The 26209-nt window shown below is 41.8% G+C and overlaps 1 protein-coding gene across 1 annotated transcript in view; it reads left to right on the forward strand.

Moving 5' to 3' along the window:
* TMTC1 (transmembrane and tetratricopeptide repeat containing 1) overlaps window positions 1–26209 on the forward strand; it is a gene marked incomplete at its 5' end in the record, with an annotated part of 239908 nt that overhangs the window by 35020 nt on the left and 178679 nt on the right. The window lies entirely within an intron of this gene.

A 26209-nucleotide genomic window follows, 5' to 3' on the forward strand; every position in this document is an offset into this window, starting at 1 on the left:
GCCTAACCAATGGACACAGACAACAGGGGGGTGAAGGCATGAGTGGGGGGGATGGGGGGTAACGTGGGGATAAGTACACATATGTAATAACTTAATAAAAAATTAAAAAAGAAAAAACCTTGTGTGGAGACCCCAGCCCTTGGTTTTCTGGGGGAGAAGAGCGCTCTACCTTCCGCTTGCTGTCTCACCTTGCTCTTGTGTGTGGTAGGAATTTATTACAGCACAAGTATGGGAAGAAGCCCAGGGGACTCTGCCTCTCAGAAATGTTTGTGGGAATGCAGGAAAATCTTTAAAGCATGGGACTTCTTTTTTAAAAATAATTTCACCTAGCCATAACACTTAACATCCATTTATCAGAACAGGTGCTCACTAAATTAGGTTGCCTCTAATCTTGCTCAAGCCACGAGCAAGCCAGAACTTAATAAAGATGGAAATTCAATTCATACTGTTAGTACTTTACTACTTCAGATTGCTGTTCTTATTTTTCTGTTCATTTCTAGAAAAATCCTTTGGTTTCAGGGTCTGTGTTTCCCATTATTTCCACCTTTCCCTATTTCTTATTTTTTTTGCCTCTTGCTTTATTCATTCATTTATTAAATATCTGTTTTAAATAAAATACCCACTGAGTGTCTACCACAAGCCAGACACTGTTCTCGGTACCAGGAACATCCTGGTGAGTAAGAAAGACAAGGTCTTTGCTGTTATGTTGCTTCCTTTCTAGTAGAAGAAGACAGGCACTGGATAAACGACAATGAATGAAGTGATGGAGAGGGACACATTTGCATTGGCTGGTCAGAGCAGGCCTCCTGCAGCCTCCTGACTGAGAGGAGGAGCTAGCCCTGCAAGAATCTGGGCACAGGGTCCCAGACTTGGGGTAATGAACACGTGGGGATTGGAGAGGCAAGGTCAGGAGGTGGGCAGGTCCCAGATGATGAAGGGCCGTGTTAGCCAAGGAAGCAAGTGTCAATTTTATTCTGACTGGAATGGAGAGACTTTGGAGGTGATGTTCTTTTTGCTGTTGTTATATTTTGTTTTATCTTAAGATAGTAAGAAATGGTTACATTAAATATTCTGGCTTCATCTTGGTACGTGATGTTGGGGACACGAGTAAAGCACGGAAAAGAGTTAAGTTTTACACAGACAGAGGGAGATGGAGATGGGTGAACAGCTGTGGTGGGTTTGGGATACCTTTTGGATACAGATCCCACACAGGACTTGCTGATGTTTGGGGTGGGGGAAAGGAAAGGAAAGAAACACGGATTTGGGGGTGTTGGCTTAAACAGTTGGGTGGACTGTGGCATCAGTTACTGAGATGGAAAGTCAAGGGGAGAAATAAGTTTCCTGAGGGTTGGGGGGAGAAATTCCTGAGAAAGAAAGAGAAACAAACAATCGAAACATTGAGGAAATTTTGACCTTTATGTGGAGGGCCATGGAGGCAAAGGAGATAAAACATTTGGGGAAGTTGTTTTTAAGGAGGCAAAGGAGGAGAAAACAGAGGAGTAAATAGGGATTTGTAGATTTCCAAGGCAGGACAGAAGTCAGATTGTAATGTGACTGAGTTCCCTGAGGGCAGGGGCTATGCCGTGTTTTGCTCATATCTGTATCTCCAATTCATCTCATAGTGTCTGGCTAATGGTAGTGGCACAAGTATTTGTTAAATGAATAAATTAATGAGGCTGGTAAAAAGTGTTGGAATTAAGCATACTTATTCAGAAAATTTGGCAATGAAGGAGAGGGGAAAAAGGATGGTAACTGGAGGGGGGGTAGATTTTTGTTTTCATTTTCATTTTAAATTTGATGGACATGTGTCTGTATTTAGACAACGTGTAGAGAGTAGAGATGAAAGATGCTGGAGCAGAAAGGGATACGATGAAATATGAATACTAGGGTGTGCTGGTAAATGTTTAATAACTGGCTCCCAAAGCAAGGAAATCCTGACTTATAGTGTTTGCCAATTTCCATGTAAATAACTCCTACCAGGGCTTATTTCAAGCTATAAATGTGATGACACTGAAAGTGAGTTGGGGGAGAAGTGCTGTAGCTCACCATGATGCAATATTTCCACTGCCTGATAGACAATAGACATAAATAACCTGAAGAGCATAAATAGCAGTAAAGTAAAGATAACTAATCAGGAAGTGATGAGATTGTAGTATGTATCACCTTTGTTTTTGATAAGATTAATTTTAAGTTAATATCATTTAATTTTGAATGATGGCTGTATTTAATAACTGGCTTGCAAAATACCTAAAAATTAAGTAGTCATTTCTTGCACACCACTGTGAGTCAGCTGCCACCCACCGATGAAGAAGGTCCTTCAAGGGGTGGAAGACAGTTTTATATCTGTTATTCATCTACTATGTTCCAGGACGTGAACTAGCAGGTCCCATACGGTATCCCATGCAATCATCACACTGATGCATTTTAGGTAGATATCTTCGTTCTCCTCACGGGAGGAAATGGAAGATCTTAGAGGTTAAGACACCTGGTCCACATTTACATAGTAAGGGGGAAGGTCAGGATTGGAACTCAAGCTGTGTGACCCCTAAACGTATGCTTTGCCCGTTTGCTTGGCTCTAAAGTCCATATCCTAGGCAAGGGCTTAGCCCTGGGGATGAGGCAGGACACTGGTTTCATTCTCTGTGGAGCTGGCCTCCCTGCTGAACTCTCAGGGGTGGACAGATTCTTGCTGCCATCCTTGGATCACACATAAGGCACCTCTTGACTTGCTTTGATCTATGGTATTGGTGCTAATACATTTAATTAGACAGCATGCTTTTGTAGGTTCTGTTCTGTTCTTTTTTCTCCCCGAGCACCAGGCTGTTTTAGAGAGAATGATGCCCGGAGAATAATACACAGCTCAGCTGGAACTGGGTCAGAGTCTCACTACGTTAACCTGTTTGTGGGCGGGAAAGACCATTATCCCTCCTTGGGAAGGAAAATTGTCAATAGTTTCCCTTTTTGGAAAGTAAACGTGTCATATACTGGAGTATATATTTAATTAGTATTAAAATTATTTTTGAAAACTATGCTTATGTCAGAAGGTGATCAGGTTAAGCAAATAAAAGTTCAAAGAGGCAATCTTATCAATTCTTAAGAGCTCTGCAGCCCTGGCCTGTGTGGCTCAGTTGGTTGGAGTGTTGTCCCATGCACAGGAGGGTTATGGGTTTGATTATGGGTCAGGGCACATACCCTGGTTGCAAGTTTGATCCCTGGTTGGGGCACATACAGGAGGCAACAGATTGTTGTTTCTCTCTCTCTCTCTCTCTCTCTCTCTCTCTCTCTCTCTCTCTTCTTCCCTCTCTCCCTCCCTCTCTCCCTCTCTCTCCTCACTCCCCTCTTCCTTCTCCTTTCTCTAAAATCAATAAGAACATATCCTTGGTGAGGATTTAAAAAAAAACAAACACAAAAGAGAGCTCTGCAGACAGCAGTTAAATCATGGCTCCTTCGCTTACTTGATCTGGACAAGTTGTTTTATCTCTGCGGGCCTCTGTTTTCTCACCTCCAGAAGGGGGAGGTAATAGTAGAACCTTACTCCCTGCCGGGCTGTCAGGACTGCAAGCCCTAGCACATATATAAGCTTATAAATAGGTGCCTGGCACAGGGTGGCCATTCAGTGCGTGGAAGCCAGCAGTGTCATTATTAGTAGTTTAGTGTTATAACTGTGTGGGTTTCTGGACACCAGGATGCATGGTGAAAATGGTAAATCTGCAGTTTGCAGGCAGGGAGTGGGATTGTGTGGGATTTGTTGTTGTTTTTGAGCTTTAAGACTGTTGGCTAGTATTTATCTGCATTGTATGTATGGCATTAGATTGACAAAATGTTGGCTAAATACAATCAGGTAAAATGTTTTTCAGAAGTTTCTATACACAGGGAAAAATCCCAACCCAAGGAAAAATCCCACTGCAAGTCATTTAGTTGCCTTTTCTCTGTGTGACTTAGTAATTGGCATATAGGTAGAAAGTGCAATGAAAAACCTAGGACATCAAATTCGTTTACATGTGGACACACCTTCCCTTTTACATTAGGAAGCTCAGTGAGTTCTACATGAAATATTATCTTCAAGACTCATATATAAGGTGTCCCCAAAAATGTATACACACTTTAACAGCTGATAATTCACTTAATTTTCACTCCTTTTCAGGTTTGTTTAACTGATTTGAAATAATGGGTGAAGCCAGATTAACCTTTGAACAAAAAAAAATTTATCCTAAGGTGCCACTAGACTTTTTTTTTATGGGGACACATAAAAGATAAAGTTTACGGTTCAAAACCAGCAACAGTCAATGAATTGAGGGCACACAAATACCGAAAGAAATGATTCTTGATGTTTGTGATTCCATTGCTTCACATTATCAGCAATGTCTGGACCAGAACGCTCATCAGTTTGAAAACAGGCATTGACAAAGAAAATTATTCATTTCTGTAGATTCTTTTAAATTTTGAAAATAAACTGTATGTTAATAAACACTGACTTTATAATCATTCAAAATGCAGATACATTTTTGGGACACCCTGTATATGGATATGCCTATATATCTAAAGAGTCATTTTTTCATGTATACTTACTTGATTTAATATTTAAATAACAATGATCACTGTAGGCATTAAAGACCATTCTTGCCTCAAATTCTGGTTCATTTCCTCTTTTTTCTGCTACCCTGTAGGGTCTGTCGTGAATCATTCATTCAGCAAAATTTACTGAGCACCTACTATGTTCCAGACACCATTTTTGTCAGTGAAGTAAACAAAGCCCTGCCCTCATGGAACTTAGCTGGATGATGATCATGGTATTTTAATTGAAAAATAGGCTCATTTTTGGTGGGTGAGGTAGTGGTTAGATTTTTCACTTTAGTGGGTCTTAATCATTTATCTTGTAAATGCCTTGTAAGTAGGAATGCAAATCAAGAAACCAAGACAGGTTTAGGACTAGAGAACAATTTGGCACGAAAGTGAACTTGTGAGGTAATTAAAGTCTGGGGACTTAGAGACCCGTTTAAATATTCTGACCTTCACTGGTGGAATGGGTAACTGATCTCTTAAGTGTCGTTTTAATGCTTTATTTCTATAGACCTTGCATTACACTCCTTTTCCCCAAAGTAAGCGATGCTGTGCGGATTAAACTTATGAGGTAGGATTTTGAACTTTTATTCCACACATATGATGCTGTGAGTAGGGCAAATGTATTTCAGATCCCTATTAATAATCTCATATCAGCATTGAGAGAAACTTAGCAAGCTAGTGAAGTGAGATTTATAGATGACAGAAAAAAAAAAAACAACCTGTGTTGAAAGCCTGTATTGCTGATGAATAATTAGGTTCTCTTGCCCTCCCCACCACCATTTCACACACCTTTTCCATGGACTGAGCTCAGACGTACCATTTTCGGTCTCACTTAGCTGCTGCTTTCAGAGGTGTAGAGATAACGTAAGTCTATAAGGAAAATTGTCCAACAATTAAAGGTGAAGTTTGTGCGTTCATATTAATAAATCTCCTCCCCTACTTAAAAGTTAATGCAAGTATAAACCTCAATGATTCCACATCGAGAACACAAACCACCTCAGATTAAATTAAAAAGTTATTTTCAAAAAGAAACACTGTCAGTTAGTTACCAGGCTTCTCAATTACTGTGTTTATTGGGATAGTGTCATTAATGTGCCGTAAAAGCTCTTTGGTGGGTTGATTTGCCCAAACTGGGCTCCCAACTGCCTTTATAGTAGCTTCTCTCAAATACAGAGCTTACCAGAAAAGTATTCCCTTTTGCGGATGGAGAATTTGAAGAGGTTATTTTTTTCCCCCTCTTTTACTATCTGCTAAACATTAACTGAGAGTAATGTTATTCCTCCTGAACCAGGTTTGGCCCTGAAGTGAAACTGTGGTGTAATGAAAGTCAGGGGACTTAGGCATGTAAATATTTTGACCTTCACTGACCAGAGGATGTGGTCAAGCAGGAGTCACCTTGATGATGTCACCTGAAAGCATATTGAAATCTGCTTTGGTTCTTGAACTGAACTCAGCACTAAAGTGGATCATTTCAATAAAGGGTTCCCTGGCTTCTTGCAAAATGTAGCACTACATGCTTCCAAATAAATCACATGCTAAGTAGGCAACATTTCTTTTAATTTATGGATAGCAGTTGGTAGAGCTCCTAACTGCTGACAGCCTTTGGTTCATTCTGCTTAATCTTGATTGGGTACCCGTCCTTGGCAATCCTCTATCCCCTGTGAATTTCAGTCAGTGGATGATAAGTTCTTTCCTTTCTCAGTGTAGAGCAATCAGGCTTAGGCATCTGCTTTGCAACCGGATGCACATATGTTGAAAGAGAAAACTATCAGAATGTAGGCATTTCTGGTTGGCATGCGATTTTGTCACTGCTACGGTAGCTCCTTAGAAGAAGATCCCAGGCCTATATTTCTTTGTCAGCTCAACAGTCACCTTCTGGAATACTTCACCTCTGTCCTGTGTGGTTAAGGGGCTGGGGGACCTGTAGGCCACCAAGCATTTCTCTCTGCTTTTGCAGAATACAGCTAGGCTCTTAGGGTGTTGTAGGCAGTTTGCTGTTGATATCTTTGCTCTTTTACTTAATGTTACAGTCATCTAGATTAATATTTTTTCTCTTTCTTTTTTTTAATGTAGCCTGCTGAGAGGTTGTGGAGTGATTATTTAATAACACCAGTATTAGCTCATCTTAACATTATAATCACTCAGGTATATATAAATAATTCTTTCACAAGAATATTATTTTATGCCAGACATTAGATCATGGTGGTTTCAGATATATTGGTGGCATTTCCAGTTTGTTGCTCTGAAAATTGTCTGATAAAAGTTTTGGTCTGGTACTATGTTCTGAAGATTGACTCTTAAAATCTATATGCTTGAAAAAATATTTTTTAAAAATTCAAGAAGAGTATGGAGGGAACTTTTGTTCAGCAGAAGGAAAAACAAATTGTAGAAATAGAAATGATTTGACAATTCTCTTATAATTCAGAAACAAGCACCATGGCCTTGATACTCACCAGTTATCAGCATTGTGGGTACTTCTGTAGCTTCAGGGGAGTGGGCACTTACCAATGGCCAGGAATCATGCTGCAGGTTTTATGTACAGCTTGCAATTTTAATTCTTACAAAAACCTATGAGGTAGACGTTTACAGAGCAGTTACGTACACACATACAGATTACATGGCTTCTAATTCTACTCTACTGCTTGACAGGTATATATGCTCTTTGGCAAATTATGTCAACTTTCTGTGTCTCCGTTTCCTCATGTGTAGATGGCGGTAATATTAGTACCTATTCCATGAGGTATTCTGAGGAACAAATGAGTTAATACATGGGAAGAGCTTAATATGGATTTTAATCTTGGCCTTTATAAATGGTAGTGCTATGATTTAGGTTCCCCACTACCATACTTATTTTATGGCAAAGTCACTGTGGAAGAATTATTGTTTAGAAATACTTTTATAGCATTCGCCTTTTCTTTGCTGTATTTATGAAAGAAAGTGATATGGCCTTGATTTGACTTGTAACGATTTAATTATTTTCTCTCTTTTCACAAGCTTACAATATTTTGGAGGGAAATGATTGTGAGAGAAAAACATTCCTGTAGCAATGCTGGAAAGTTCAGTGGGGTTTAGAGGGTAATAGAATGCCTGTGTTAACACTTATTCTTAAGTGATGAATGCCATCCTCATTATAAGTTGCTGCAGAAGATATGCTTAGTTTCTGAGAATAACAGTTGACTTTTTAATTAAATTTTTTTGATATATTTAGAATTACCATTGAATAAAACATCACTTTAATAAACAAATCATTTGGTTGGAAATCAAATAGAAACTTAACTTACTAGTTCTGTAGATAAATGACCTTGTACCAATATAGGAAGATGTGTTTCATGTTGTAGATTTATGAATTTTTAATGCTATTCATATTATTCAAACCATGATCTTTATTACTTTATATATAATCTAGAAAATGCATATTGATTTTGAAATCACCCTAGGCAGCCGTCTCTATGAGAAGTCTGCCATTAAAGATTTGCTCTTAATGATTTAACTTCTAAAAGTATTGGTAAAATATTTGAAAGGAATATACGTGTGGTTTTTAGGGGATGAAGGCAATTAATATATCATAATTTGGAAAAATATAAAACAACTAAACCCAAACAACCATCCAGAGTTGGTTGGAAGGAATAATGTTTGTGTCTTATGTTGAGAGCTAGACATGCCCTCAGTACCTAATGAATAACCAATACATTTGAGTTTCAAGTGGTAGAGCTTTTAGTTCCTGACAGTTAAGTCTTTATCTTGGATATTTTTGTGCTTTGTATTTGGCTGCCTTCAGTAGTTTTCCTTGGTTACCGTGAAAGGAGTGTGACTGGGTGAAAGGATTTATGATCCATCCTGCATTGAGAACGAACAAAAGTTTTGATTATAAAATGTTGTCTACTTAATTATAAAACTGCACTTTTGATTCTCATGTGTTCAATGAGAGACCACGTATATCCTACATAAAGTTTGTTTTCTTCCTCTTTACAGCACATAATTTACAGCTACAATGGTCAGGTGAATCTTTCATATTAGGTCGAGATTGGCTGTCAATCTCCAGATATTTTTAAACAGAAAATACACCTATGATAACAGTTAATGACCAATGAACATGATGTCTTGAAAATTACAACTCTCATCATTACCCCTTGTTGCTGTTTATGAAAAATCTGAGCCATGTAGTGTTGCTCCTCATTCTGAAAGGGAAGAGCTGTTTCCCAGTTGTGCTGGATATAAAGAAACGGAGGCAGCACGGCGTCGTGTAAGGAGCCATGGCCTGGCTGGTGGGAAAACTGGATTCTGCTTTGATTCTGATTTGCTCTGGTCCTTGGGCCAGTTACTTTACTTCCCTAGATTTCTGTTTTGCTTAAGGGAGACCGGATGGGGTGGTCTCCTGTCATTGGATACTCTTTCTAAGGTCTATTGGGTCAGATTCTTTTGAAACTGTGCTGTCACTTTCCCTCTTGTCTTTTGATTACTGTATTCCGTTGGCATGTACATTGTTGGAAGTTATGTGGGAGTTGGAGGTTGACCCTAAAATGGGATAGCAAATGAGAGGCTCTCCTAGTGACTAAATAGACTGCACAGGAAACTTTGCTAATGTGCATTTTGTTCTTTTCTCCTTTTCCTTTTCCAACCTGGGTCCTTGATATTTAAGTCAAATGTATTGATGGAAAATGTCAATATTTTTAAAAGATTAAATTTTGCCTTATACATGTTTTGCCTTCAACCATTGTAGATGTAAGTAACACCGTACATTTGCAAACTGACTTTTGTTGACTCTTCAGTTAGTTTATTTCATTTGATTAATAAATATTTATTAAACACTTGCTACATACAAATATCTTAGGGATCATTTCTTGAAAAGAAAGAAACATTTTAAAAAGTTGTTTAAACAATTTGGGGTACTTATTAAAAGGAAACACTAGACCAGGGGTGGGCAACCCCTGGCACGCGAGCCAAACATGGCATGCCAGTAACTTTTGCTGGCATGCGAAACCCTCTCTTATAATCTTCCATTTACATTTTTTTTCTTAATATCGACTTTTTTATTTTTCAGATAAATTCAGTGTAGGTGCATCTTAGATAAATAAATAATTTTACATAACATGTATACATTAAAAATAAATGTATTTTTCATCATCATATACTATGTTTTTGTCGCTTGAATGAATTTTATTATTTCTTCAAGGTTCTTCACATACATACACCTCAAGAGATATCAAGTAGGCATAACATGTTCTTAAAAAATTAGTTTTGGCATGCAGAAGAATTTTGAGTCAGAGATTTTGCTGGTTTTGGCACGCACTCACAAAAAGGTTGCCCACCCCTGCACTAGACTAACAGCACCCTATTGTGGGTATTGAGCCTGATTTTTGAACACAGAAACTGGCAGCATCAAAACACTTTTTTTGCCTCTTTGGTGCTTCATGGTCTCTTTCTTTTTTAAAATCCATGTATTTTCCATTTAGTCTCTTTTTAAAGCGTGTCTTTTCTTAATTTGGTGGGTACAGGGCTACCTGCACTCTCATTTCGAATCTCCATAAGAGAAGGACTACGAACTGACTCCAGAATCTCACAAAGAGAGACTCTGATTGACCCAACGTGGATTCGCTCTCCTCCTGGTGGGGAAGTCAAACAGTGATGAATGGATGTACACTGAACTATGGGATACACAGGGTAGGGGCTTTTGGCCAGCCTGGCAAGTTTGGTGTTTGGTTCAAGCTGAGTCTTAGTAGATGAGACGATGAGCGGAAGAAAGGTAGGGCTGTCTTCCTAGGCAGAAAGCACAGCATGAGGGAGGACACAGAGGAATGTACCTGCAAAGCGTGTGTGTGTGTGTGTGTGTGTGTGTGTGTGTGTGTGTGTGTGTGTAACTACAGGCGACTCAGGAAATGAGTCCTGGGACCAGGGAGACAAGTCCAGGAAGGTAGGTAGGAGCCCTGTCACGAGGGAACTTTGGAGTAATACCAAGGGACTTCGATTCCTATAGATAAAGAGCAACTAGTGTGGTGTCATGCTCATCTTGGTTTTAGGAGAATCTGAGCATAAACCCAGATGGAACATATTATTTAAATGTGAAGACTAAGAAATTCAAACCATTTGATATTAATTATTATATTTTTGAGAATGAAAAAGCAGTAGTTCCAAGATTGTTACCATAATTAATCCTGCATATGTATGAGTGATCAGTATTTTCTCTTTGTTTTTTAAATCACATCTTATATAAGATTTTCTTTACACTTTTTTTGGTCATTTTAGGAGAATTTTCAAATTTTAAAAACATTAACAGGAGCCTTTAGAATGCATTTCCCCATGATAGGAAAAAAAACAATGCTGTTTATCTACACCTGTTAATGGATTTAAGACTTTTCAATTTATGATTTTCTTCTAAATAACAGAAATTAATGGAAACTTCATGGAAGTGATAATCCCTTCCTATTATGCATTCAGTATGCTAAGGCATAATATGTGTATTCTTATGTGTATTGTGTCCAAGCAGCTGTTATATTTTGTATTGGTGCAGATAATTGCTTTTCTACTTGGCAAAGAAAATGAGCAGATGTAAAATAAATATCCTTTTCTGGAATGATCGATTCAGAGCTCTGCAACCTGAGATTTTATAAGTGCTGTAGTAAGTGCTGTCCAATGTCAAGCTGAAGCTATTAATGGCCAAAAATTCACTTGGGCCAAGATAAATTCTGACCAACCCTGTATATCAGACTCATAATCTTTTCGGCCAAAAATTCACTTGGGCCAAGATAAATTCTGACCCAACTAGTATATCAGACTCATAATCTTTTAGAGCTTGAATATAAGAAACAGCATTTAGTTTTCACAGAAAGAAAATAGTATGTTGACTTAAGACCTCTACTGATGCAATTTCCCCCAAAAGTGATTTTAGAAAATTTTTTTTGTCTAACTTCTAAAATGAGGGAGCAAAGGCATACCCAGTGGTTGGTGCATGAGTACTGGCGTCACACAAAACGAGATGTCCCAGATTTCTCATTTAGTAGCAGTGTGAACTTGGATTAAGTGATTACCACATTTATACAATAGGAAAAATTAGTAATCACCATTATAAACGGCAGGATGTATGGAGAGTTTAGCATCAGGCCCCGAACAACACAAGCACCCAACTGCACATATTATGCACTAATCTGAAGATGTCCAGTCTTTCTACAGCTGGCCATGGGGGAAATAAGCTGTCTGCCTAATACATCTGTGCTGGTCCTTTTCAATGTCTTGGGAGTTTGGGCTTAATTATCTACTACCTCTTTCCCATTGGGAGATAAAAGGGAGCTGATATGAAATACCTATTACAAGCCAGGAGATAAACATGGATCAGCTCACTTAACTGTCACCATGTGCTTGGGAAGTAAGTCTTCCCACATTTACATATGTGAAAGGCAAGGCTCCGGGAGGTTGCACAATTTGCACAGCATTACACAGCTAGAAAGCAGAAGATCTAGGATTTGAACCCACATCCATTTGACTTTCCTATATAGGCTTCTCCAGGTTAAGCCCTTTATAATGTTTCCTGGAAAAAATTACAAGAAACTTCCAGAAAGGACTATTGTGATAAAAGCAGAAGGATCCTGAGAGCATTAATCTGTTCATCTCTTCTCTGTACCTCGTGGAGCTTGGGTGGCTCTACCCCATTTACAGTGCTGATGCCCTGCTTGGCTCTTGACCATGGCATCATCACGCGAATGGGGATTTCTCTGTTTAGAGAACCTGGCTCAGCACTTTTAGAAGGACGTCCATTACCTTAAAGTGAAATGCTGGCTGGGATGTGTCACACTTCATCTGTAAGCAGTCATTAAATGCCATTTTTTGAAAGTTTCCTAAAGCAACAGTGAGGTAGCTGTTCAGTGATAGATGTGTTCCTAGATTATTGTGTCTGTTGAATTTAATGTTGGATGACTGTGTTGCTCTGCAGTGAAATTATTTATGTGATATTTCTCAAAGATGGTGTGTGTGTGTGTGTGTGTGTGTGTGTGTGTGTTGAGATACTGCTTTGTGTACTTTTGATTGTGACTTTTTAAAGTTAATACATATCTGGGAAAGAATTTGGTGGGTGTGCCAAACCAGTGTTTCATTGTGGCATGGTAGTACAGTAGTAAGTCATTAGTTGCTGTGTTTTTAAACATATTTTTTAGAGAAATTTTAGGTTCATGGCAAAGTTGAAAGGAAGGTACAGAGATTTCCCATATACCCATTACTCCAGCACATGCATAGTTTCCCTCATTATCAACATCACTCACCAGAATGGAACATTTGACACTTAAGGATGAGCCTACATTGACACATCATATCTTCTACAGTTCATAGTTTACATCAGGTTCATGCTTGGTGTACATTCTAAGAGTTTGGACCAATGTATAATGACATGTACTCATCATTGTAACATCATACAGGGTACTTTCACTGCCCTAAAATCCTCTGTGCTCAGCCTATTTGTCACTACCCCTTCTCAATTAATCATCTTTTACTTTTCGTCATAGTTTTGGCTTTTCATATAGTTTTTTGTATTCACATAAAATCTCATGTAGTTGGAATCATACAGTATATAGCCTTTTTAGATTATTGTTGATTACTTTGGATTTTTGATGTAGGCAATCATGTCATTAATTTTTTTTTAATTCTCACCTGAGGACATGCTTAAAGAAAGACAGAGAGAGAAACATCAATTGGTTGCCTCCAGTACACCCTCAACTGGGGATCAAACCTGCAACCTAGGAATGTGCCCTGACCCGATGTTGAACCTGCAAACTTTCTGTATCCAGTTCGATGCCCCAACCAACTGAGCCACAGCAGCCAGGTTCATGTCATTAATTTTTAATTTTTTGGAGAGAAAATTTTAGTTAAAAAAAGTCTGCTTTTCTTTAATATTTTGTTTTTGTTTTTAGGACTGAGGAATTTTAAGTATTCAGTATAAAAAGAATAAAACAACTACTCATATTACATTAGGTCATATTTATTTTCAGTCTTTTTCTTTTCACTTTCCCCAAGGAGTGAAGCAGTATTGGTATAGCTGAATTCTACTTTAACATTGCCATTGGTGTCATTTTCATTACTGTCTCCTGAGGATGATTGTTCTAGGATGTATATGTATATGTACATGTACATGTATATGTATATATGTATATGTATTAGTATATGTATATGTATATGTATATGTATGCTATATCTATACACCTTATTATGCTCCAACTTCTGGTTAAACTAGTCATTCCTCTAAAATGGCTTGGAAGGTCTATGTGGAAGAAAATGTTCCCATAGGAAGCTTCAGGTTTCACCTTATTTGGTCTCCTTAACCTCGAGTCCACAACAGACCTGGGGAGTATCTTTGGATCTGAAATAAACCGGAGAGATGTAATCTGGGAAAGCTCTGAGTTACGTGAGGCTGACTCGGTATTTGTCTCCTTTACTCCTCCTTCCTTGTCACCTGGAACATCTGTTGTACAGTTGATTCTCAGTCAGCAGCAGTGGACACGGCTCTTCTGCTCCCCTGACCCCAAGATCCTCCTGATCCCCTGGCCCATCTGTACCCACAGTGACTCTTAGTAAATACTTGCCTCACCTTTTCAGGCCTTGCACCCGAGTCACAAGCACACTCACCTTTCTCCCATGCCCATCGACTTGTATGCTAGAGTGTTTATGAAATGTCATCACTTCAATGAGTGTAATTTCACAAATATTTATTAAACTCCTGTCAAATGATGAGGTAATCATTCTTTTATTGGATATATTAGTGATTCCAATAGCTGATCCTCCAGAGTATATTGACTATGATTACTAACAATAGCTAATATTTACTGAGTATTTGAAACACAGTTTTAAGATCTTTACATATATTAACTCACTTAATCCTCATAAGACCTCTACAGTTAGATGCCATTACCGTCCACATTTTCCCAATGCGGTAATGGAGAGCCAGGGAGAACAAGTAACTTGCTCCATGCACGGCAGCTGGCAAGTAGAGAACCTGGCAGTCACACCCAACAGCCTGGCTCTTAAAACCAGCTCTCTATATATTTCTCTTTCTCTCTCTCTCTTTTTTTCTTTTTTGGTTAATCCTCACCTGAGGATATTTTCTCCATTGATTTTTAGAGAGATTGGAAGGGAGGAGGAGAGACAGAGAGAGAAAGCATCAATGTGAAAGAGACACATCGATTGGTTGCCTCCTGCACACACCCGAACCAGAGTCGGGGATTGAGCCTGAGCCTGCAACTGAGGGACATGCCCTTGACCCAAATCAAACCTGGGACCCTTCAGTCCGAAGGCCAACGCTCTATCCACTGAGCCAAACCGCCTAGGGCACTACATATTTCTTCTACAGAGAGAAAGCTGTTTTTTGTGAGAAATCTTCTAAGTTCAAAACGTAATCATGTTGTCAGTATAAGGATGGCTCCGCCTTGCAGAGCTGTGAGGGTTATATGCCTTCATGAGGGCCCAGCCTCCTGAATGGGGTGTTGGAGTTTCTCCTGCCATGGCCTTTCCCTCTTCTCACCTAACCCAGTCTCAGCTGAGTTCTGAGGTTCAGTGAGAACACAGTGGGGGTATGATTAGTTGTTTCACTTATAGGTATTTTTAACTCGTCTGGGGTAGGCTAATTCTTATGACACAGGTGAAATATTGTCATGAAGCAGAGCAGAGACAAACAGATCTACCAAATTACGTTCTCACTGTGCTCACACAGGGTGGGAATAACCCTGGGGGTCCCAGGTCATCCCTGGAATCATAATACAGCTTAAAGTGGCACTAGATGTCTTAAGGCAGAAGGATCTGTCCCTCCTACAAAGAATCTGTCATAATGGTGCTTGTCATAAAAAGCAAAAGAAGAAAATAAAAACTCCAAATAACGAATTCCTGAAATTAAAGTAAAATTATGTTATAGTATTGAAAAATGAGCTTTGTGGAAAAATTGCTAGTGGCAGTTTGATATGAAAAGCACAGGAAATATTGTATATGCTTAAAATCTTCTGCTCAGATATTTCCATAATGTGATTATATATTTCCCGTTTGGTTCGTAGAACTGTCAAGATAACTTACAATCCTTTGGCTTATTGGCTTGGGCACCTGTCTCTTACCAAGGCAGCCAAAAGGAAGGGCGTGTCAAATGGGAGAAAACGCTCGGAGAGGTACTGGTATTCCAGGAAGGGGTCAGAGCTCCATCCAGATGAAACAGCCATGTCTCTCTTAGAACCCGCTTGACAAAATCAGAGCATGTCAGTTATTCTTTAGATGAGAGAAGGCTTGTGGCCTTATTATATTCATTCAAACTCAGCAGGGGGCTCAGAAGAAATAAATCACCCGGTGGATGTCACACTTGAACTTTTCTGAAGTTCAAGAGACATGTAAAAGTGTAAGAAGACAAAGGCAGTGTGGGATTAAGAAAGAATGAATCATCATTTGAACAGGTATCTTTTTTTCAAGTACTATTTTTTTCATCCAAAAATGTAAAAGCAGTTAAGATTCTGAAAATGTCTGTTTTATAAAATGATTTTCAAGTTTCTATAAAACAATCTGAATATATATATATATCCTATCTAATAATAGGCAAAGATGGTAATTGACCGTACCTTCGCTATGCAAATTAGCTGCTAACAAAGATGGCGGCTAATTTGCATACTGCAGGCAGGGCGGGACAGTGCAAGCCGCCATCCGGGCCCTGTGTGCAGCCCTGCCCCCATCTGGGACCCCCGTGTGCCACCTAAGCCCCGTCCCCATCCGGGACCCCCGTGTGCTGCCTAAGCCCCACGTTGAACAGGTATCTTTTTTTCAAGTACTAGTTTTTTCATCCAAAAATGTAAAAGCAGTTAAGATTCTGAAAATGTCTGTTTTATAAAATGATTTTCAAGTTTCTATAAAACAATCTGAATATATATATATATCCTATCTAATAATAGGCAAAGATGGTAGTTGACCGTACCTTCGCTATGCAAATTAGCTGCTAACAAAGATGGCGGCTAATTTGCATACTGCAGGCAGGGCGGGACAGTGCAATCCGGGCCCTGTGTGCAGCCCCACTCCCATCTGGGACCCCCGTGTGCCACCTAAGCCCCGCCCCCATCCGGGACCCCCGTGTGCTGCCTAAGCCCCACGCCGCCTAAGCCCCGCCCCCAGCCGGGACCCCATGGTGATCGGTGAGCAGGAAAGGGCAGCCTGTAGGCAGCACCCAGTGAGGCCTGCTCCTGGGTCGCTGTGGCGATCCCAGAGCAGGAAAGTGTGGCCTGCAGGCAGCCCCCGTGTGCACCTGTTGCTGGGTTGCCACGGCTATCCAGAGCAGGAAAGGGCGGCCTGCAGGCAGCCCCCATGTGTGCCTGCTCCTGGGTCGCAGCAGCGATCAGGAAAGCGCGGCCTGCAGGCAGCACCCGACCCTGGCCACAGATCAAGGGAGAGTACAACACGCAGTGGAGGCCAGGAACCTGAGAGATCAACAGAGAGGGGCTACTGCTCCAAGCCTCCATGGTGTGGCTGGGGGCAGGCCCCCAGCAGACACACACACACACACACACACACACACACACAGGACGCCTGCTCTGAGCCTCTGTTGCCAGACTGTGGCCATCTGTAGGACATCCACTGAGGGCTTCCGAACTGAGGGGCAGGCTGGGCTGAGGGCCCCGCAGTGCATAAATTTATATATATTTGATTTCAGAGAGAAGGGAGAGGGAGAGAGAGATAGAAACATCAATGATGAGAGCGAATCATCAGTTGGCTGCCTCCTGCACACCCTCTACTGTAGATTGAGCCCACAACTGGGGCATGTGCCCTGACAGGGAATTGAACTGGTGACCTCTTGGTTCCTGGGTTGATGCTCAACCACAGAGCCACACCCTGCTGGGTAGAATATCTATCTTTTGTCTGTTCAGTGAGAAAGCAGATGCACCAACATGCACATTAAGTTCCTGGGTTGAGTGAAAGAGAACAGGGGATCATTGAATTATGAAAAGGTAAAAAGACTCCAGCAATAATATCAGAAGCAACTTTTCCCCCCCAAAAAAAGTGTTGGATATACATCTTCAAAGAAAAATAAGTAAGCAGCTTCACGTGCATTAATATTCTGTGGAAACTGTAATAAAAAATGGCCTGGGATTGTCAAAACAGAGAAATGGGAAGCCTCCCAAGAAAAACAATAGAGTGAGCAGAGCAATATTGAAACAGGTGAAGAAAAGAACACGATGTGTTGAGTAATGAAAAACTAGTGAAGGCACAGAAGCTGATGGAAAAGACTGAGAGGGAGTGAGGAAAGGAGTAGCTCATAAGCAATTCAAGTTCACACGAAGGCAAAAAGCCAACCTGATTGCAAATTTTGTCGGGTTGCAGCTAGGAGAGGGAGCAGGAAGAATGTGTTCAGAAGATGAAATTTTTTTACCAAAATATGTTAATTCTGGAAGAAAAAGTAACATGAGTATGGTAATAGCTGGGACCTTAACTTCACTCTTGAAACTTCCACTTCTGTATGCCATAAAAATGCCTGTTGGTTTTTGGCATTAGGAATAGAAAAAATATGATAATAAGTAAACCAATTCCTAAAGAATATTAAGGACGTCCCTGTGATGATGACTTTTACATCAACCAAAGACATTCTCGCAAGTGACTCAGTGAGGTCAGGTCGGTCCTGGGCCTGGGGAAGCTGACACTAGTCCACGCAGTTATACTCTCAGAGTTCTAAGAAGGTAGAAGGAGAGAGTGAGGTAGTGCTGGGAGCTCAAAGTAGTGCTGGGAGCTCAAGGTAGTGCTGGGAGAGCGAGGTAGTGCTCAAGTCAGACTGCCTGACTCTGATGGGGCTCTGCCACCCATGTTGTCTGTGACTTGGAAGCCTCATTTTCATCTGTAACACATCCTATATAATATCACCCTAATATGCAAATCGACTGGCGGAACGACCGGTTGCTATGATGCGCACTGACCACCAGGGGGCAGACGCTCAATGCAGGAGCTGCCCCCTGTTGGTCAGTGCTCAGCCAGAAGCCATGCTCACGGCTGGTGAGCACAGCAGTGGGAGCCTCTCCTGACTCCTAGGCAGTTGGACATCTCCTGAGGGTTCCCGGACTGTGAGAGGGCACAGGCCAGGCTGAAACACCCTCCCACCCCCAGTACACGAATGTCATGCACCGGGCCTCTAGTGGATAATAACAAGCATGCACCTCACAGAGTTGTTTTCAAGGTTAACTGTGTAATAACTGGTACTTAACATTCTGTTTTTAATGACATGCTCACTGCATTTACGTATCTCATTTAAGCATCATAAGAACATACCCAGATTAGTTTTATTATTTCCATGTTTTCCATGTGAGAAAATTGAGCTCAGAGAAAATAGCTTGTTGAGAGCGACACATGAGATCAGCAGTTGAATTTAGGTCTTTCTTGACAACATCCATGTCTGCTGTGCTGTGAAGCTTAGCATCCATAAGAGCAGATACCAGAGCTTTATTGGGAAACGACAGCAGAGTACAGGCAGGAGCTTGGTGCTGGAGGCCCTTGGGTATGATGGAATGAAGTGGCTGGGTAAGAAGCCAGTTCGAATTCATGTTGTTGGATTGGCTTTAAAATGCAACGGGGGAAAAATAAAATAAAATGCAATGGGAAAGCTGAGTAAAGGGCCTGTGGGAAGAGTAGGCACCCCCTCTGGTCAGGAAGATGGGCCTCGTTTGCCAGATGAATGATTCATCACATCACTCTACACCAAGACCCCTTTAACGGTGACACAACAAAACCCAGACTCCTCAGGAACAAACTTAAAAAAATTTTAAATCCCTTATATATGCTAGAATTTTATTATTTATTGCTTAGGGAATCTCTTCGAGGTAGGGGCTGTTATTACCAACATTTTACGGCTGTGGAAACCCAGGTGGTAGGTAGCAGAACTGAGTTGAGAGAACAGGATTTGTCTGGCCTCATAGGCAATCTCTGACCTTCCCATAGGGCCTTGCTCTTGGCATTCATAGCTTCCTTGGCTTCAAGCCCATCTGTTTATCTTCATCTCCCAATGCTTTCCTACTGGACGGATTTACGCCAGTCAAATGGCTCTCCCACTTCCATTGAAATATACCTTATGTTTCTGGTTTCCTTTTTCTTTCTTTCTTGTCATTCACCTTTATAACCTTTTTTTCCTCACTCACTTAATAATTTCTTCCTGCTTTGATACACTTTCCTGAGCAGCCCGTCTGGTTGTCTCTTATCCCAGGCCCACTGCCCTTGGTATTGCTTTACTGATTTTGCAATTATCACTCGCTGCCATGTATTTGTAACCTTTCCTGTGTGCCCTTTTCAAAAAGAGTTTAAAGCCTCTGTGGTGTGAGTTTTTAAAAAAATCCCAACAGTGTTTAATACCACATCTCACACATAGTCTTCAATTGGCTAATTCCAGGAAAAGAACATTCTGGAAAAAGGAATGAGCAAAAGGAAATAGTAGCCAAGAAAAACTGTATAGTAGTGGGAAGAGTATACTGGAACCACATGGGAATTGATATTCGGTTTAGAAGAATTAGGTCAACTGTGTGCCAAAACCTGTAAATGTGTCAGAGAAAAACAGTAACCAAAGTGAGTGAGGAAATATGTACATTTGTATAGCCATATAGCAGCATTCCATTTTTTGTATTTTAATGGATTCAAAGCATAAACATTTTTATATTGCTATTATTTGGTTATCTTTCAAGTAAATGAGAGGAGAAGATAAAATTAATATTAGATTCAGAAGTTTTCTCTATTTTCTTATAGAACTTGCTTTAAAAGGATTAGATAGTTTCTAAGTAGTTTTTTTCTTTTCTTTTCCTTATTATTTTTGTTCCCAGAACAAAAACTACTCTCCACCGTGTTGCTATTATGTTGTTAAAAAAATCTACCTTGTTAGACTTTTAGATTATTATTCATCCCATTTCTTTGATGAATTAAATTGTTTTAGTAAGAACTCAAGTTCCTTGGCAGAAAATGGATTTTCCTTAACTTGACTCTTCAATTGCTCACTAGTTTCTTCTGTCTCCAAATTCTCATCTATGACCTTCCTCAAGAATCTGTAGAACCCGCTACTGTTTCATTGAGTGTCAAATAGAGATGGTCCTTGCAGGCGGACCTGTTCTTACTGCATAAATCTCCTGCAGGTTTGATCCCTGCCTTGGTAGGGGTGGTGTGGGAGGCAGCCAGTCGATGTGTCAATGTGTCTCACATCGCTTTCTCTCTTCCTCCCTTCCTCCTCCCCTCCCTTCCTCCTTCCCTTCCTCCTTCCCTCCCTCCCCCCCCCATTCCATTCTCTCTAAAAATCAATGGGAAAAGTATTCTCAGGTGAGGATTAACAAAACAACAACAACAACAAAATCCTCGTGGGTACCAACAAAGCGAGATCCTTCTGCTCATTTTGAACAAGTACTCAGTGGAATGTCTCATGGTGATCCTCTTCCTTTCTGTATGCCAAATGAATCCACTACTAAGTTGACCTTTAAGAATCTGGAACCTAAGAACCATGATCACTGATGTCCCAGTCTATTCAAACTGGGGACGGCTGAAGGAAGAGCAGGGGGACCTTTGTTAGCATCAGGAGGTCACTGTGCCATCTTAGTGCTGATGCCCACCACCCTCCAGGGCAGATGGCCATGCTGTCATCCCCTGGTGCTCCTTCCCAGAGATGGTTCCAAAGGGAGCGTCTCTGCGGGCTTGCAATGAGTCTGACACTTGGGGGAAGGGAGGCTGGGAGGAAAGAATCGAGGGCATCTCTGGTCTCTAAGGCAGGGGTATTAATTTGATGAAACTTTCAAGCAGATGTGGAAAGATGAATTTGCGAAGCCTCGAGCTCAGAATGTTAAATGACACATATTACTAATTAGACATTTAGCTTAATCCATCTGCCCCCTAAGAAATGTGGCTGTTTTCCACAAAAATCCTTGTGTTTTGTTAAGAAAGCACCAGCCAAGATATTTGTGTGAGACCGTTCTTTCGCAGATGATGGAGTTATAGATGTTGCATGCCGTGGTTTCATCTGGTGGAAAAACTGCACAATTCACCTTCTGTGCTTATTTTAAAAGTCTCACTTTCTCAGGTGAAATCTTTTCAAAGTCTTTGATTTTATTAAATGGAAACAAGTAGATTTGGGTTCAGATCTGCCCTTGGGGGACTGCGATTCTGGACCTGGCACTGTGTCTGGCACAGAGTGGACACGCTTGGTTTCAGCTGTGCCCGTCCACAAGGCGCCAGTTCACTCTTGTGGCTTGTTCCCCACCCTCTCAGAGTCCTGTTGGCACCTCTGCTCTGCATAACCAGCAGGCTCTTGGTGTGCACTTCTTTTATTAATCCTCACCTGAGGATATTTTTTCCATTGATTTTTAGAAAGAGTGGAAGGGAGGAGGGGAGAGGGGAGAGGGGAGAGAGAGAAAAAATGAAAGAAACATCGATGTGTGAGAGACATAGCAATTGGTTGCCTCCCACATGCACCCCAGTTGGGCTGGGGATCAAACCTGCAACCCTTTGATGTGTGTGTGTGTGTGTGTGTGTGTGTGTGTGTGTGTGTGTGTGTGTGGTGGAGGGGGGTGCGACTGGTATTCTAACCACCGAGCACACTGTTCAAGGCTTAGTATGCACTTTTGAAACAGGATTGAGGAAAAGTTTTAATGAAAACAGGAAGTTATACTTATCCATTTAGAAGGGTGTCTGCTCTGTGCCAGACACAGTGTCAGGTCCAGAACAGCAGTTTCACAAGGGCAGGCATTTTGTCCTTTTTCTTTTACCAGTACTAGTACTTCTGTACCTCCACCCCGGGCATCACTGACGGGCAGGGATATTTATTGGGTGAATGGAGGGAGGCCTGGTGTATTGGTCAGTATCACAAAGCAAAGAGATGGCACATTCGATGTAGGACAATAGGATGAGGATTATTTGCAAAGGCACTGTTTACACAAGTTGATGGCAGTAACCTCAGGGGAGCTGTTCTCACCCAGAACCTTGGAAGGAAGAATATTGCAGGAAAAGTCACCTTCATGGGGGCCTGTGGTGGAGGCGCCAGCCTGCCTGAGATGACTCAGCCAAGAGGAAGTCTGGGTAATAAATTCCCTGATCTTCTTTGCCTCATAGTATCAGGCACTCCATTGTGAACTAGAGGCTAAGGCAGCTCATTGGCCCAGCCTTCTTAGCAGAACAAATAGGACAAATAGGGGAGATCTGGAATATACAGATGAAACTCCCTGCCACTGGAGTGACAACAGAGAGAGTTAAAGGAATTTACCTTGGGTCACACAGCTAGGAAGTGAAAGAGTCGAGATTAGAACCCAGAAAGTTTGCGTGTAACTCTGCTTTGCTGGGTTGGGAGAGTTAAACAGTGCTTTTTAAACCTTGATGTGCTTGGGAATCTTTTGGGGAATCTTATTTAAAAACTAGGGGCCCAGTGCACAAATTCATGCACCTGGAAAGGAACTGTGTGCCCTAGCCGGTTTGGCTCAGTGGATAGAGTGTCGGCCTGAGGACTGAAGGGTCCCAGGTTCGATTCCGGTCAAGGGCATGTACCTTGGTTGCGGATACATCCCAAGTAGGAAGTGTGCAGGAGGCAGCTGATCGATGCTTCTCTCTCATCGATGTTTCTAACTCTATCACTCTCCCTTCCTCTCTGTAAAAAATCAATAAAATATATTTTAAAAAATCAACTTTAAAAAAAAAGGAACTGTGGGGCGCAAGGCTGCGGTCTTGGTCCATACTCTGCGCCCCCACCTGGCCCTTCCTGCCGCAGCCCCTGGTCCCCTCTCTGCCTGAAGCCCCACTCCCGCCTCCACTGCTCCCACGCACTGAGGTGCTGGCCCCACTCGCACACCCTGATGGTGCAGAGCAATTGGGGCTGACGCCAGCAGCGGGTGCAAGCGGGGCCGGCACCATCAGTGGGTGCAAGTGGCGGCTGCTGCCCTGATCGCCCCTCAGGAGCAGGGGGAGATGGAGAAGCCCTCAGAGGTGATGGGGACCACCAGTCACCTCTTGCATCCACTAACAGTGCCAAGTGATCGTGACCAGCACCATGCACTGGCAGCAGGTGCGAGTGCCAAGCAGGACTGCGGCACACAGGAGCAAAGAATTTTCAGTAACCACCAGAGGCTCGCCCCATCTAATCCTTTAGTAATCACCAAGGCACCCCGCCTTGGTCTGGCACTTCCGCTCATCTGCTCCACCATCCCACTGCGGCCAACACCCACTATGTTCCACACTCTGCCACCTGCTGCAACGCCTGCCATGTTCCATGCGTGCCCCCTGGTGGTCAGTGCACATCATAGCGACCAGTTGTTTGGTTGTTCTGCTGTTCGGTCTATTTGCATATTAGGGTTTTATATTTATGGATAGTTCCTGGGCCCTGCTGGCCAAGATCAGTTTTTAGAGCATCATCCTGATACACCAAAGATTGTGGGTTTGATCCCAGGGTAGGGCATATACAGGAGTCAACCAACAAATGCATAAATGGGTAGAACAACAAAACGATGTTTCTCTCTCCCTCTCTCTCCCTTCCTCTCTTAAAAAAATCAATAAATAAAACAAAATTAAAAAGTTCCTGGTTTAGATGGCCTGAGACAGGGCCCAAGAATCTGCATTTCTACCCAACGCTATTGCTCTGCTTTGTGTAGTGTGGGATCGAGGGAGGATCTGCAGTTAGAAAAGTGGAGGCCAAGTCCCAGCTCAGTCAGTCTCTGCTGCTCCTTTTCCCGATGTGTAAAGTGGGCCAGCTGGGTGGTTCCCAAGGCCCAGCCGAGCTTTGGAAATGGTGCAGCCCCCTGACTTCAGACTTCAGGGGCTCCTTTCAGCTCATTGGTGCAGTTTTCCTGGTCAAGACTGTTTGGGGAGGGGGAGGGAGGTGCTCTGGAGAGGGCACTGGTGTGGGCAGCTTCCTCCTCCCAGGGGCTGAGTTCAGAGGTCAAGTCCTGAGCTTCTGGAAGGACAGGGGCTGCTCTGTTGTCGGCTCTGTCCTTCCAAATCTGAGAGGTCTCCCAGCATCTGGGGCTGCTTCCTGTTGCCTCCTGGAGTCTCATCCCCTCTCACAGCTGATGAGGGGGCTGGATCTAAAAACAGCCCGATACTCAAGGTACCACATGGTGTCATTTTGGTTGCACCCTGTAGTTTCAGTCCCAAACTGTAATATTCCTGTGAAGAAGCCTCTAGCACAGTGATGGCGAACCTTTTGAGCTCGGTGTGTCAGCATTTTTAAAAACCCTAACTTAACTCTGGTGCCGTGTCACATAGAGAAATTTTTTGATATTTGCAACCATAGTAAAACAAAGACTTATATTTTTGATATTTATTTTATATATTTAAATGCCACTTAACAAAGAAAAATCAACCAAAAAAATGAGTTCGCGTGTCATAGGTTCGCCATCACTGCTCTAGCATCTTCAGGATCCTTCTCTGAACAAGTTTCCTACTCTTAGACACGCAGAAGGTATCTAACACTGTGCGCCATAAGTTTTCAGCAGGATTAGAGCTCTGCCTAGATCTCTTAATGTTCAAATTCACTTTCCTTTTGCAATAACCGGAGAATGACATTGCTTCCAGGAGCACCTGAAAATGAAAAGTGATAAACGCTCTTACTACCAAACAGTCCCCTAGGTTCCCAAGCTTTCTGACTTGATTTGGGTCTTTTTTTTTCGGGGGGGAGGGGAGAGGAAGGGTGGTCTTCTGTTTCATTATAATCCACAGCTGTATACACCGTATGCAAAATCTCAGACTTCATGTTTCAGAAAATCAGTCTGGGGCCACAAACCCGAGCCTTTCTTTTTCCTTTAGTTCCTTTTTCTTTGATCATGCAGTGCTGTAGCACACGCTTCATAAATCACGCATCAAATTTTTCCATATGCGGCGCCCCTGCAACATTATGTGTATGGTGTCCTTGCCATGTTTTGACATCCGGGGAGATTTGATTGCATCTGATGGTGCTCTCAGCCTAATCCGGCCGGAGCAGTAGTCTTATCCCCACACCATGCTCCGCAGTGCCTTCAGAAAGGTGGTGGAGAAGGGTGTTTGCTGTCCTGTTACCATGTTCTCAGGATTCGTGATCGCTTAAGTGGGTCAGGTGCTACCTGTCCGTCATGTAGGTATTCGGAAGGGATCATCTTTTATGTGTCCACTTTATTTCTCAATATAAACAAACCCGTGTAACTGTAGAATAATTTCTATGTTGACAGGGTCACCTTACCTGGCTTTCTGACTTTTTTCTGGTGTGTTCTCAGGAATGTTTGCAACATGTGCTGCAGATACCCAGTGATGATTCCTGTGGTGCTTTGATAGGATCGTGTTGGTGTGACCAGGACTTACCAGGGATGGGCTTTTCTGGCTTGGTAAAGGATAATGGCGCAGTGGTGTCAGGCATTGTAATAAAGCCTGCGATGAGTGTGGAGACAAAAAGTAGGCTTCCAAGAACACTTGGTCTGTACCTCTGTTTATATGCTTGTTGGCCACATGCCTTATTTCCACTTTGAACTCTCAGAATCAGATGTAGGTGAAAGAGGGCTTTATTAAAAAGCCAGAGAGAGCTTTTCTGGGGTTATATTCAAATTGGGAGATGGCATGGATTCTCTGTTACTAAGAGAGTAAATACTGTCTTTGCATGTCCCTCCTATCTATACAGAACAGTTTTCATGTTAATTGCTTGTATCTCACAGGGAAGATATGAACTACTGCCAGTGAGCTGGTTTGAGAT

The sequence above is a fragment of the Myotis brandtii genome, unplaced genomic scaffold (assembly GCF_000412655.1).
Source record: "Myotis brandtii unplaced genomic scaffold, ASM41265v1 scaffold1660, whole genome shotgun sequence".
Lineage (NCBI taxonomy): Eukaryota > Metazoa > Chordata > Mammalia > Chiroptera > Vespertilionidae > Myotis > Myotis brandtii.